The following is a 15,182-nucleotide window of genomic DNA, read 5'->3' as shown; positions in this document are numbered from 1 at the left end:
ACCCCAAGCACCTCAGATGACGCAAAACAACATCTCGATGTTGAATTGCCAGTTCTTTAGACTGAGCCAAAATGAGCCAGTCATCTATATCATTTAAGATACGTACCCCCTGAAGTCTCAGTGGAGCAAGGGCCATATCCATACATTTAGTGAAGGTGCGAGGGCATAAGGCTAGGCCGAAAGGAAGAACCCTATATTGATAAGCTTTTCCCCCAAAAGGAAATGATGGAAATATGAAAATATGCATCCTTAAGATCTATCGTTACAAACCAGTCGTCGGATCTGATTTGTTGAACGATCATAGGTATAGTTAGCATTTTGAACTTGAATCTCCTCAAAGATTTGTTCAATACCCTAAGATCTATAATGGGTCGCAGCCGACCATCCTTTTTTGGAACTATAAAGTACTGGCTGTAGAACCCGGACTCCCTCTGGTGGGGGAGCACATATTCTATGGCCCCCTTAGCTAAGAGGGTCTGGACTTCATCTTCCATCACCTGATCCTGGTCAGGAGATACCAGCCTGTGAGTAACACCACTAAATCTAGGTGGTCTATACTGGAACTGGATTTTATATCCTTTCTCAACTGTATTCAGGACCCACTGAGATATATTTTGAAGACACTTCCGGGTGTCTAAATAATCTACTAGGGGGATCAGTCTCGCAGGGCTGACCTCAGGTGTTGTATTTACAGTATTTCTTCGGTGACCTGAAGTAATTTTCTGGCAGGAACTAACCGAATAATTTTTTCTACAGACCTCTTGAGGGGTAGTGAATGTGTCAAAGCCATAGATTTTATAGGAACACTGTGTGTAATACATTCGCTGGAAGTTGATGCGTCCCGAGGTGCACTTGACAGCGGGAAGCAACATCGATTTCCTGAGGGCTCCGCAGAGCGAAGTTTTATAATGCCCACATGGAGGGGGATGCCCTTAGAGGCCTGAGTCTCATGTCAAGGCCTCTTAGCCGAAGCCTTCCTTGCCTGAATAACAGTCCTCAGATCTGTTTTCGGCTTGGAAGGCTTCGACTGAGGGTGTTGCCTCTGGTTCCAGGCCTTTTGAGGGGGAGCACGAGAGGCAACACTCTCCTTCTGCCTCAGCAGGTGTGAGGAGCTGGCGGCGGCCTCATGGGACTGCCCCCTTGCAGCAGACCCACGAGACCTGGAGCGACGGTGGGGGATGAGCTCTTTGAATGCGGCTGACTGTCATTTCGCCTCCTGAAACCTATCTACGACGTTATTGACTCCGTCGCCGAAAAGGCCAGAAGGCGAAACTGGGGCATCGAGGAGACAAGCCCTGTCCTTGTCCCCGAAGCCCGACAGGTTCAGCCCCAAATGTCTCTCCATGGCTACCAGTGCTGCCATGGAGCGGCCGATGGCACGGGCCGTCTCCTTGGTAGCATGGAGAGACAAGTCGACCACTCGACGCATCTCGCGGATGTCGTCGAAGGCGAACTCCCCGCTTTCGTCCACCTCTTTGAGGAGGTCGGCCTGGTATGCCTGCAACAGCCCCATCGTATGCAGACAACTACCAGCCCGACCTGCCGCCATATATGCCTTCCCAACCAAGGCCAATGTTGTACAGCAGGGCTTGGTGGGAAGCGCCGGAGCCCGCATGGATGATGTAGCGTCAGGGGAGAGATGTGAAGCAAACGACTCTTCAACCCTTGGCATCATCCCATAGCCCTCCTCCCTGGCACCCATTATATTGGAATATAGATGTACATTGGGACCAGATATATCTGGTCACTACCTCTAGCAGCTCCTCAAAGGCAGGGGAATGGGGTGGCAAATTTTCACATTCCCCTGCCTCAATGCCAAAAATATCCAGCTCCTCGGAACCGGATAATTCGAGCATTGGTTCCGTTACAAGGGTGGAAGACGCCGCTACTCAGAGTGACAGACAACACCAAATAAGACAAACAGGTTGACATAGAACGCTTGCCGAAGACCAGAAGCTAACATTTCCTGGTTCCTGTGACCCTTTATAGCTTCCGGATCACTGTCACATGCGACGTCACGAGTGACGCAATGACGCTACACCAATCGAGATTGGAATAATTCCATAGTTGACTTCAAACGCTTCATCCCGAAGGCATTCTCCAAAGCGTTGAGTATCGATGCAGCGGGAGTTCCCTTACGAAAGGGAACTCAAGGCTTAAATACACATGGAACATAATCAAGGAGAATAGAAACAGATGTGTGGAAACTAATAAACAATTGTTTTAATATAAAATAATGCAGAATACATAATCCAGTTAACATGATCTGGCTGGTAAACTTTCTCAGTTCACTTAATATGAAATTTTTAAATGATGGAAAAACCCTGCTCAGGGAGATTTTCTGCCTCTTTTACTCTGTGTGTTTCTGTATTGAATGTGAGAAAAACAGACATGTTCTTTTCTTTCTGCCAGCTCATGTTTAGTATTGAAAGTGCTGAGTCATGCATTCCAAATGTATGCTGCAGTGTGTGTGTGTGTGAGTGTGAGTGCGTGTTATCTAATCTCTTTATGTGAAATCTGCTTCACCGCCTGAAAAGTCAGAGAGTGGGAATTAGCGTTCAATGGTCTTGATTTTGAAAAGAGATCTTTTGTACACAAAACTCAGATGTCTCCTTTGAAAGAAGTGGCAAGTGACTGAAGTCGTTCACAATGGGGGATTGAAAGACAATAAAAAGAATCATAATGTCTCTCTCATAGTAATCCAGCTGCTGTCTGTTTTGGATTTTAGATTGAGAGACTTGGTAACACGTGTAGCTTTCAAGAAATGGGATGGATCACAATGGGTGACTAATCGACCAGCAACCAACTTTGATTAGTATGACAGACTAGGTCATCTAGAAGTTTTGATGTTTTAATTGGCTAGCATATAAAAAAATAAATAATGCACATATATGTAGATGCATTACAGTTAAAACGTTTGAGGTCGTTTTTTGTTGTTGTTTTTTTAAGTCACTTATGCTCACCAAGTCATCTAGGTGTGATCTATTTGATAAAATCTATTTGATAAAAAAATACAGTAAAAATAATAATATTGTGAAATATTATTACAATTTTAAATAACTGTTTTCTGTTTGAATATACTTTCAAATATAATTTATTCCTGTGATTCAAAGCAGCATCATTATTCCAGTCTTCAGTGTCACATGATCCTGATTTGCTGCTCAAGAAACATTTATTAATATGTTGAAAACGGTAGTGCTACCTATTTTTTTTTGTGCAGAAACTGGTATACTTTTTTCAGGATTCTTTTATGATCAAAGTTTGGTGAGCAGAATTTATTTGAAATTGAAATCTTTTTTTTGTAACATAAATTAAACGTTGTGTCAATTCTGGCAGGTCACGTTAGTCAAGCTCGCATCAGCTGACTCTCAACTGATCCACGTCTACCTATAGGAGTACGACGCCTATCACTGTATACATATATAAGCTCTTTCAGTATTTGCAGCAGCTATCGCGTTTCTCAGGAGCTAATTACCCTCCTTCATCCCCAGCTCCTCCTCTCGTCAGTCAGGATTTGACATTCTGATTCCCCTTGAATCAGAATAAATTCTCGAATTATGTTTTACTTTAAAATCTTGAATTAATGATATCTGCAATACATTCATGTTGGTTGTGTTTACCCTAAGGGGGGTTATTGCTGCTCTCCCTGCTCTTATTCATGATATAGCATGCATGATGCGCAGGGAGTTCTTGCCCAGAACAGAACCATACCGCCAATCCCAACCGTATGCAATTGCCAATCGTATTTGACGATAGTGGTCCTGACAGAAATAGCCTGAATGTTTTTAGTGTCACTTTAATGCTAAATAAAAGTATTAAATTCTCTTTTAAATAAATCTTACTGACCCCAAACTTTTGAACAGTAGTGTAAGTAACTAAATGTTGTAAATGTGGATGGCACGTCCCTCTCATGCATTTAGGGATCAAATGTGAATTCTTTTTATTCTTTTCTGTTGGACGGGCAGTGTTCCCGGATAGACTAAACAACTTGTTTAGTCTGCTGACATGGTTTGCAGTTTCATGCTGCTCAGCTTTTATATCTGTATCAGGGTGATGAATACCTGAAAAGTAAAATTTCTGGATGCAGATTTGTCTATATTTATTTGTTATTTTTGTTTTGCTGTGGGACAATTCACAGATCCTTTCAAAAGCAGGTTGAGGGTTTGATAAGTGTGCACCTGTACTCCACCTGACAGCTCACTAAAATACACCCTCAGTCACGTGCCTCCCTGTTGTGTTTTGCAGGCTTTGTTTGTGCTCTCGTTCTTATGTCACCTCTGTAGTGTCCCCTGGTTTGATGTTTTTATCTCACTGGGTCTTTCAGACAACTTTGAAGTTTACCTGCAGTCCATTAATCATATACAGATGTTTTATCTCTCTTTTTACTTCTCTCACATGCATCCAGAAGGTGAATTATTAAAATATTAACTCTCCAAAACTGAAAATTGTATTTTCTTTCTTCAGTGAAAAAAAAAAGAGATGTTATGCAGAATGTCTGAGCTTTTCTTTTTCATACAAGGACAGTGGATGGTGATTTCTACTGTCCAACTCTAATAAAAAAAACACCATAAGACCAGTCCATTTGAATTACACTCTATATTCCAAGTCTTCTTTGAGCAGGGGATGATGGTTGTTCATCCAGGCCTCAGCCAGGGGAGTGTCCCATGGCGGCGTTGATGGAGGGAGGAGCCATGGAGGAATACTGATGAGGGCCTCCATGGGGATGAGCGGAGACAACAACGATGAGATGGAGCCCACCGTGCAGCCGATGAGCCGATGAGGTCTGCAGGTCCGCAGTGGAGGCGAAGCGATGTCTGACCTAGGTGGAGCCGACGTGCCGAGGGAGTCCGGCGAGGCCGAATGGTCCAGGTCGAGGGCGGAAGGAGCACAGGCACAGGAGCGACGGGGTCGATGCACAGAGGCTGGGGGCGGAGCCTTGGGCTCCTAATGCCCAGGAGGAGATGGGGCTCCCAATAGGTTCGAGGTGGTTCCTCGCTACTGAGATGGTGATAACTGGGTGGCACTGATGCCTGGAGACTGGGGAAAAGACTGAAGACCAATGCAAAAAAATTATAATTTAGCAGTTGAAATTGTCTGGAGAGGTCGTAGGAGAGGGGGGCTGGGCAGGGCCAGCGAGACCGGTAGAAGACAGACTGATGTGATCCTCGGTCGCTTTTGGGGTGTGGGCTAGTACATCACGGCTGTCTCCGTTCCGCTCAGGCCGCCGATCCTTGTCGTCTGGGTGTTCTGGCTGGGCACTGGATGGGGAGCACCCACTCCACATATGTCGCAAAGCTCCCTCGAGGAACCTTCCCAGACAACTGTGCACGTGTGGCGGCGTTAAGATTGGCAGTCGTCCGGGAAGGTGGTTTGATGGGTGAGGTCCAAAAACTCCTTTAAATCTTCCTCGAGGGAGCATTCTCCCTGCTCAAGGCACAAGAGTTTAACTGCTGAAAAGTCCATAATGCTAGCACGGGTGACAGAACAAAAATACTGAACATGGAAAAAAGAAAAGAAAATCTCACAAACTACATGTATTTACTTTTTGTTGGTCCACTTAACTTTTGTTGGTTCTGTCACGGGGGTGGTTGTATAAACACACACGAAGATGAAGTTGAAGGCAAATAGATAAAATTTAATAAATCCAAAGGGTAATCCAAACAGGAACAGAGCAACATAAAACACATCCACTATAGATGACACCGGACACTAAACTGACAGAAAACTGAACATATACTGTATACAGGTGACGATGATGGTGATTGATGAGTGCACAGCTGGACATGATATGTGGATTACTTTTACGATCTCTTAATGAACTTTTTGAAGCGTTAAAGTGTCAGTTGTGTAGCTGTCAATGGAAGGACAGAAAGGTCTACGATTTCATAAAAAAAAATCTCCATTTGTGTTCAGAAGATGAACAAGAGTCTCACGGCTTTGGAACGACATGAGGTTGAGTAATTAATGACAGAATTTTCATTTTTGGGTGAACTATATATCCCTTTTAATTACAACCAATATCCTGAAACCTGTTACCTGAAGTTGTTGAATGATGATTTTATAGTTGTTTGACACTTGTAGTTCTTTAAAGACTGATCACTGAGCATGTTTTCACTTGAGTAAATAATAGTAATTAAAACACACTGCTTTAGGTCAAAGACTCCATTGAGCTGCTCTGATATATGAGTGCACTTTTAATTGCACTGGGCCTGCTGTCCTGTGTTAAAGTCCTATGAAATGGGGTGCTTGGGAAAAGCGAGGTGTGACTCAGGGTGAACTCTGCTTTCTTTTCACTATCTACTATTGATATAGGCGTGTGCAATTAGCGATTAATGTTGTACATTTTGGTTTTGAGTGGAAATCAATAGTATATTTCCGAAGACTGGAGACATTCTGGTCTACAAGAAGAAGAATAAGGAATATATTAATTTATAGCTAATCTCAACTGCTCGATTGTTATATCATTGAAAAATGTGCACTATATTACTGCTTGATTGTTATTGTTGAAAAATGTAAAGGATCTTATCAGTTGATTATATATTTATAGTACATTCTATTTTACCTGCATACATACAGTACATTCACATAAAACAATATACTGTATACTTTATAGCATATCTCTGAATGAATGTGAGAGGCAGAGTTCTGCTGTTAAATATCAATATGATTGATGGTGTAATTAATGTGTCTAATTCCATTGACAGTCCTGTCCTACACCTGTTGCTTGGCAGTTTTTGCATGTAGCCAGGCAATGGTTGCTATGTAGGGCCAGAGGGTGAAATTTAAGTCATTCATTATTTGTATTAAATCCAAGTGGCCATGCAAAGTGTTTTCCTGTTGAATAATTATCTTGAACACTTTTAAACCTTGACCTTCAGATCAATGTATAGCACTCACTACCTATACATACAGATACATATACTGTAGGCATATATCCACAAACATCAACAGTTCAGATTTCTTAAATACTACATGACATGGCTTATGTGTATGTATATACACATTATATATTTACAAACTTTTATGTTAGATGCGATTAATCGCTATTACTCAATTTGAAAGCACTAATAAAAAAGTGAAAATGGCACAACTTTTGCAAAAGCAGGTAGCAGTTACATTTTCTTCATAAGCTGTAAAAATATAGCAGATTTTTTCCCGTCTACACAGCCGTGGATAGGTCAGCAGAAAAGTTATTTCAATGGTAGATACAGTTGTTACATTTTAATACCCTTTTTATTTGAGAATAATATGATGAAACTACACAATAAGACTATGAATGTTTAATAAAGGGACAGTTAATCCAAAAATAAAAATTCTGTCATTATTTACATTATTTTCAAAAACTGTATGTTGTAATTTCTCATATGGACGATTCTCAATGATTTCTCATTCACTCCCTCCAGGATTTTCTGATCTTGCGATCAATATAAACCAGTGGCCGCATTATTTGTGGCTGCCTGGGGGGTTGTCTTATTTATGCAATTTTTCCCATTAAAAAACATTACAATACAACAATACAAAGCAAGACTGCAATTGATTTAAGTTATTAAGCACAAAAATTGGTAACATTTCTATCATTAATACTTATTTTATAAGTATAATAAGATATAATAAAAAATTTTTTTTTTTACTGCAAATCAACACAAATAATTGCAGACTGCAGTGCTACAGTGTAAATACTCTGTACATTTCAAACAATCTGTATCAGACAAAGCAACAGTGACACATGGGAAAAAAAACACTGTTACTCACACTCGTGTTGCAACATTGCTGTCGGATCCAATAGTGTGCACTGCATAATTTTTATTTTCAGTCTCTCTGAAGCCTGGTTCGAAATGTGTCCGGTTTAAATATGAATCTGCTGTAAAATGAAGCAAACAAATGAACAGTGTCTTACTGATGCGATCTGACCGGAACTTTGTCAAAATAAAGTTCATCCACACTTTCTTAATGTTAGGATCACATGGATGACAATGCAAAGACTTTCCACAACTTGGCACTTCAAAATGTCCTGTAATCCTCAAAGGCATCTCTATCATTTTGTTGCTGGATTAATCCTGTGTTTGCGTCTGCCTCATATTTACTACTACATGACATGCATGAATCGGTGGGCGGGGCTAACGAGGCAATGATGTAGAAATAGGCATTGATCTTCTGCAGAACTTGTCTTTCGTAATGTGACAAAATCCGAAACCAGAAGTTTTATATGATCTTAAATCTGAAGGCTTCTGTGTGCCGAGTTCTTTTCACCCTCACTGAGTGTTAATGAGTGAGAGCTGATAAATGACCAGCCATATCCTACTGAGATAGTATGAGCTACTACATCTGTTTCTTGTCTCTCTTTCTCTCTCTCTTTCATTACAAGCAGTTGAGAGGAGGATGTGGGTGATGCATATGAGGCCGACTCACTTCAGTCTCCTGTGAGACTAGACGCGCCACTGGTCCATTGTCCTTAGATGGTGATTAGAACAGGACTGGCCATGTAACTGCTGCACATATCTAATCCCCATCATTTAGACTCAAACTCACTGTGGAGCGTTTTTTAAATGTGAAGTGTATCATTTTGTAATGTTTAAATCTTTAATCTCCTTTATGTAGACTAGAGACAATTAGAAGTAAAGTGTTTGTGGGTTGATTTCCCACAAAAGTGTTAAAAGTGTATTTCTGAGGCGCTATCAACATTTCTTTCAACATGAGTTGTCCCACAGAGCAAATTGGTGTGGAACTATTTTTGACTGAGAGATTAGCATAGAATTTGAATTAAAAAAAACAACAAAAAACTGATTGTTTTTCTTTGTCTGTGTTTGTTGTTTGATGTAGATCACGTGATCAGCTATGATATGCTAGATTAAATATTTCCTACAGTACAGGAATTGCACTGCATTGTAATCCACATGGACTCAGGTTACCTGCAGTAGCTAAAGTATATACAAAATTCCAGAAGAAACTGATTTTCTACCGAACTAGATTAACATTCTGCTATGATATTAGATTGGCCTTTGACCCTTTTCTGAGCACCATCATTTAAGAGCATTTACTAAACATACAGAAGATGAGAAGGTATAAGTTGAGACACTCACATACAGATATAAAGCATATTTAAGGCAAGGCAAGGCAAGGTAAGGCAAGTATATTTATATAGCACATTTCATACACAATGGTAATTCAAAGTGCTTTGCATAGAATAAATTAAAATAATCAAAAGAAATAAGAATAATTAAAAACAGTTTAGAATAAAAAATAAAATACAGTACAAACAGTCGGACGAACAGCGGCACAGTGCTCATTCAGTAAATGCACAGCTAAACAGATGTGTTTTGAGTCTGGATTTGAATGTGACTACTGTAGGAGCACATCTGATCTCTTCTGGAAGCTGGTTCCAGCTGCGGCTGGCATAATAGCTAAAAGCGGACTCGCCATGCTTAGAGTGAACCCTTGGTATTTCTAGTTGATGTGATCCTAATGATCTGAGTGATCTGTTGGGTTTATATTCAGTGAGCATATCTGCAATGTATTGAGGTCCTAGGCCATTTAATGATTTGTATACCAGTAATAATACTTTAAAATCAATCCTAAATGTAACTTGGAGCCAATGTAAAGACCTGAGGACTGGTGTGATGTGTTTTAGTGAGCAATGTGCTCAGAACCTGGCAGCAGCGTTCTGTATGAGCTGCAACTGTCTTATGGTCTTTTTGGGAAGGCCAGTGAGGAGTCCATTACAATAATCCACCCTGCTGGTGATGAAAGCATGCACAAGTTTCTCTAAATCTTGACTGGAAACAAAGCATTTAATTCTTGCAATATTTTTGAGATGATGGTATGCTGATTTAGTTATTGCTTTGACATGACTACTGAAACTTCCCAAAAAGAACATCTTATGGTCTTTTTGGGAAGGCCAGTGAGGAGTCCATTACAATAATCCACCCTGCTGGTGATGAAAGCATGCACAAGTTTCTCTAAATCTTGACTGGAAACAAAGCATTTAATTCTTGCAATATTTTTGAGATGATGGTATGCTGATTTAGTTATTGCTTTGACATGACTACTGAAACTAAGGTCTGACTTTAGAGTCACACCAAGATTCCTGACTTGATTTTTAGTTGTTTGACCCCTAGAGTGAAGGTATGCGTTCACCTTGAGAACTTCATCATTGTTTCCAAACGTAATGACTTCAGTTTTGTCTTTGTTTTACTGAAGAAAGTTTTGGCACATCCAACTGTTGACTTCATCAATGCATTGGCACAGGGAGTCAATGGGGCTGCAATCATTAGGCGAAAGAGCTAAATAGATCCACCCTTCATCTGCATAGCTGTGGTAAGCAATTTGGTTCTTTCTCATTATTTGGCTCATTGGGAGCATGTTGAACAGGAGTGGCGCAATAATTGAGCCTTGAGGGACTCTGCATGTCTTGGATGTCCATTCAGACTTATGATCTCCTATACTCACATAAAAACCTCTCAAGTATGACCTGAACCATTTTAGGCCTATCCCAGAAAGCCCGACCCAGTTTTCCAGCCTGTCATGAAGTATGTTGTGATCGACAGTGTCAAATGCAGTACTGATAATTTGTCTGTATCAGCATTTAAGCAAATATCGTTTATTATCTTTATGAGCGCTGTCTCTGTGCTGTGGTGCGGTCGGAAACCAGATTGAAAATCATCATAGTATCCATTCGAGCTTAAGAATTTGTTCAGCTGATTGAATACATTTTTTTAAATGATCTTGCCTATGAAAGGAAGATTTGAGATCGGTCTATAGTTGCTTAATATGGTCTTATCCAGATTGCTTTTTTTCAGGAGGGCTTGACAACTGCAGTTTTCAGGGAGTTTGGAAAACTCCCAGAGAGAAGTGAGGAGTTTACCACTTCTAGAAGATCTGCTTCTAAACAGTTTAACACACTGTTGAAAAAAGATGTGGGAAGTGCATCAAGGGCGCTGGTTGATTTCTCCAAGGTGCTTTTAGTCTGCCACTCTTCTTCCTGACTTTCACAGGAGCAATGTCATCAATTACACTTAACTTTTGAGTTAAAAGAATCAAGGAGAAAATCAACAGAGTCAGCAGATATGCTTGGTGTTAAAAGATATAGCCTTCATAAATAGTAAACTACTGTTCTCATTTAAGCATCTCTTCTTGACAGACACAGATCTAGCTTCAATGGCAGGAGAGATCAATATGTCAAAGAAAATACAGAAATGATCCGACAGTGCTACATCCTTAATAACAATCGATGAAATGTTTAGACCCTTACTGATAAGTAAATCTAGTCCACGATTGTGTGTGGGTCCATGTACATGCTGAGTCAGATCAAACGTTTTTTAAACAGTTTTAATAATAATAATAATAATTCATTACATTTATATAGCGCTTTTCTCGGCACTCAAAGCGCTTTACATAGAAGGGTGAATCTCCTCAACCACCACCAATGTGCAGCATCCACTTGGATGATGCGACGGCAGCCATATTGCGCCAGAACGCCCACCACACACCAGCTTACTGGTGGAGAGGAGACAGTGATGAAGCCAATCAGTGTATGGGGATGATTAGGAGGCCATGATGGACAGAGGCCACTGGGCAAATTTGGCCAGGATGCCGGCGTTACACCCCTACTCTTTCGAAAGACATCCTGGGATTTTTAATGACCACAGAGAGTCAGGACCTCGGTTTAACGTCTCATCTGAAGGATGGTGCTCTTTGACAGTATAGTGTCCCCGTCACTATACTGGGGCGTTAGGACCCACACAGACCACAGGGTGAGCACCCCCTACTGGCCTCACTAACACCTCTTCCAGCAGCAACCTGGTTTTTCTCAGGAGGTCTCCCATCCAGGTACTAACCAGGCTCAGCCCTGCTTAGCTTCAGTGGGCAACCAGTCTTGGGCTACAGGGTGACATGGCTGCTGACAGGCTGACATGGCTGCTTTTTTGGTTGATATCTGGGGGCTCGCAGCAATAGATACTTTGGTTCCAGCATACACCAGTTCTTCCATTTTCTCTAAGTTTTGATTTCTTTTGCCATATTGGTTTCTGCATTATCTTTGTGAATGTTAAAATCACCAGCAATGGCAAAACAGTCAAACTCTGAGGTAATTGTTGATAACAGTTCAGTAAAGTCCTCAGCAAAGGCTGGAGAGTATTTTGGAGGCCTGTAAATAATGATAAGTACAGGCTTTGGTGGTTGCGGGGCCTGACGTTTTTTGGTTGATATCTGGGGGCTCGCAGCAATAGATACTTTGGTTCCAGCATACACCAGTTCTTCCATTTTCTCTAAGAAGCACAGAAGTGGAGATGCTGGAGAGTAACATGTCTGGTGAGAGGGGCTGTACAAGTATACTATACATAGTATAAGTATATATATATTTTTTGTATTTTTTTTGTATTTTTTATAAAATTTATATTTATTTGCAACATTTATGTTAACCGCAGTAATAAGACATTTCTGTCGTAAGAACAGCTATTCCTAGGAATAGCTGATGGACACCATGCTGTGTTGTCATAGGAACATCCCAGATGAAAATAATGAGGGAATTATGTTGTCTTTCGTTGCTCCCTTCGCCAAGTGCGATCCAAATGGCTACATAATGGCACACAAGTGCCCCGCTCACTCCAAAGTCCCACTTCAAGGGCTCTGCCGTCTGCCCTTCGAAGGGAGTAGGGCATAGGGATGCTCACGGGCAATAAGCATGTCTCAGCCGGGTTCGTCACTTATTGGGGTCCCCTGGAAAATGAAAAGTGTTCTGTGCCATTTGCAGCGCGTTTCTGTATTTGGTTGTGTTGTAAACTTTTACAGCGTGTTTCTGTATTTGGTTGTGTAGTGAGTATTTGAAGCTCACGTGTTGTGAAACTGATAAAGATGATTTCTTAATTTGCGAGTGTTTTTTCTATTTGCATGTGTTTTCTTCAGTTGCAGCACGTTGAGCTCTCTCGGCCACTGTAAGAAATAGTGCTGAGGTCCAACTAAAGATATAATTAAGTATATTAGATTTTGCTAAAGTGGAACTATTTAAAAAAGTGTATTTTTTGCTAAGTACACTTTAGGTACACTTTAAATATCTTGCATTTATATTATACAGTGATCATACTATCCTTACTAATAGTGATATTAAACACATTTAGGCTTAATATTAAGAAATGTGCATTGTGCAATAAAGAAGTACTCCAAATAAAGTTTAAATATAATATTTATATCAGTAAGTCTCAAGCGATATGTCAGTAAATATGTTAATAGTTTTGTATACTTAGTATGAACTAAATGTCTTTTAAATACATTTTGGTATACGTTTCTTTCACTAGGGGATCATTGCAGTTTTTAAGAGAAAGCAATGGTGTTGACATGAATTTACACATGGTTTGTCCTAAAACATTAAAAACACCACATAGACATATAAACAACATTAAATATAATTTTAACTGACTTTGCTTATTATTATCATGGTCAAGTATTGTTTTTTCATGAATATCTTGCAGCTCTAGGAAAGACCCTAAAAACTTTCAGTTTTAAAGGTGTTACAGGGAAAGTGTGTACTTTATGTGCCTATACTGAGACATTGACTGTTTTCAAACAGGTTTTCTAAATAATCCATCTGTCTTCCATTGGTCAGGTAAACAAATTGTCATTGGTTGAGGCAATTTTGCTGAATCAGGCTAGCCGGGATGCCAGACCAAATGGCCCATGTTCTCCCAAAGTCACATGCCTCCTCCTCGCTATGTTTGGCTTGTCAATGCAGTAATGTCTATCATCATGTCTATCATGTTCTCTTGATCAATATGATCATTTTCCTGTCAATGCAATAATACTTCTCTCGTGCTCACAACAGTTGCGCAAATCAGCCTAAATAGATCTGTAACTGGTGTAAATTAATGGTTTAATGGGTTAAATGGATATTATCATGTTCTGTCATATCTGAATCTAAATGAACTTGAAATTACTTGAATTGACAATCTGTTAGTGATCTGGGTTTTAGTGAGCAATCAGCAGTTTTTTCTGAATATTTGTTGACTAATGGTCTGAAAAGATGACTATTGATAATTATAATAGCTGAACTTTTATTATTAACAAAAAACTACAAGAAATTGTATTATATGTTAAGGCATTGATATACTTCAAGCAAATTCGAAGAATGAACTGGTGTGACATAATTCAAACAAAATCAGGCCAAGCCGAAGTTCGTTTGGAGTTTCTCAGAAAAAAAAAAAAAAACGAAACTATAAAGAGTTTTTAAATTCCTGAAATGATGTGATTTAATTTTAATAAATAGCATGTTAATTTAATTATGCATGATATTCGTCATGTTTTGGATCACTGATTGTTTAGTCTGAAAGGAAGAGGCTTGTTCTCCTGCACTTTCTCTTCTACTGTTGATGTCGGTTTTTTGCTATGCACAGCAGTGCTGCCTGGCTCGGTTTCTTTTTCGGCTGGCAAAAAGAGCTTTAAAACACACACACACACACACACACACACACACACACACACACACACACACACACACACACACACACACACACACACACACACACACACACACACACACGCAATGGCTTTATTAATAACAGGAGATGACTGTCGGCCTGCCAGTTTGACACAACTTGCTTTGTCATTTTGTGACTCCAAGGCCAGCCTCTCTCCTTCTCTTTCTCTCAGGGCTGAGAAGTGTGACTGCAGCAGATGGATACATTGACATAAGGGAATACTCAGGAGTGATCACAGTTCTCATGCTCCACAGAGAGAATGAGTAGAAGAGAGAGAAAGAGTGGAGCTCTACCCCTGTGGCCTGTTTCTTTTAGTGAGAGCGTCTGACAACTCTCCAATATGGTGCCAATGTCACAGTCATGCCCCCCAGTTTATTGATCACTGCCTCTGCATGGCGCCTCATAACACACAAACAGAAAAACACACAGTTAATGGATTAGTTTACTCAAAATTTTTAGATTTTGTTTAACCGGGAATAGTAGGGTGAACAAATGATAACAAAATTTAAATTTTTGAGTCAACTATTCCATTACAAGTACTGTTAGTGGCTGACTAAGAACCAATTAGTCTTCTGATTGGTTGAACAATAGCGTCTGTCATAGGGACAGATGTGATATATCAGGACACATAGTTGAGTGATATCAGGTAGTCTAGAAAAAACTTAAAGCTACTTTAAGCTTTAGAAGAAACAAGCTAATTCTCTGTTTGGTTTTGTG

At 40.2% G+C, this 15,182-nt stretch overlaps 1 protein-coding gene and 1 long non-coding RNA gene across 3 annotated transcripts in view; one reads left to right on the top strand and one right to left on the bottom strand.

The window, feature by feature from the left end:
* Window positions 1-15,182, bottom strand: part of LOC309487047 — a 188,968-nt gene that overhangs the window by 22,397 nt on the left and 151,389 nt on the right. The gene's annotated exons all lie outside the window — the stretch shown is intronic.
* prkceb (protein kinase C, epsilon b) overlaps window positions 1-15,182 on the top strand; it is a 100,613-nt gene that overhangs the window by 41,770 nt on the left and 43,661 nt on the right. The gene's annotated exons all lie outside the window — the stretch shown is intronic.

The sequence above is a fragment of the Leuciscus leuciscus genome (genome assembly GCF_965113295.1).
Source record: "Leuciscus leuciscus genome assembly, chromosome: 22".
In the NCBI taxonomy this organism is placed as follows: domain Eukaryota; kingdom Metazoa; phylum Chordata; class Actinopteri; order Cypriniformes; family Leuciscidae; genus Leuciscus; species Leuciscus leuciscus.
This window is presented reverse-complemented; position numbering and strand designations above follow the sequence as displayed.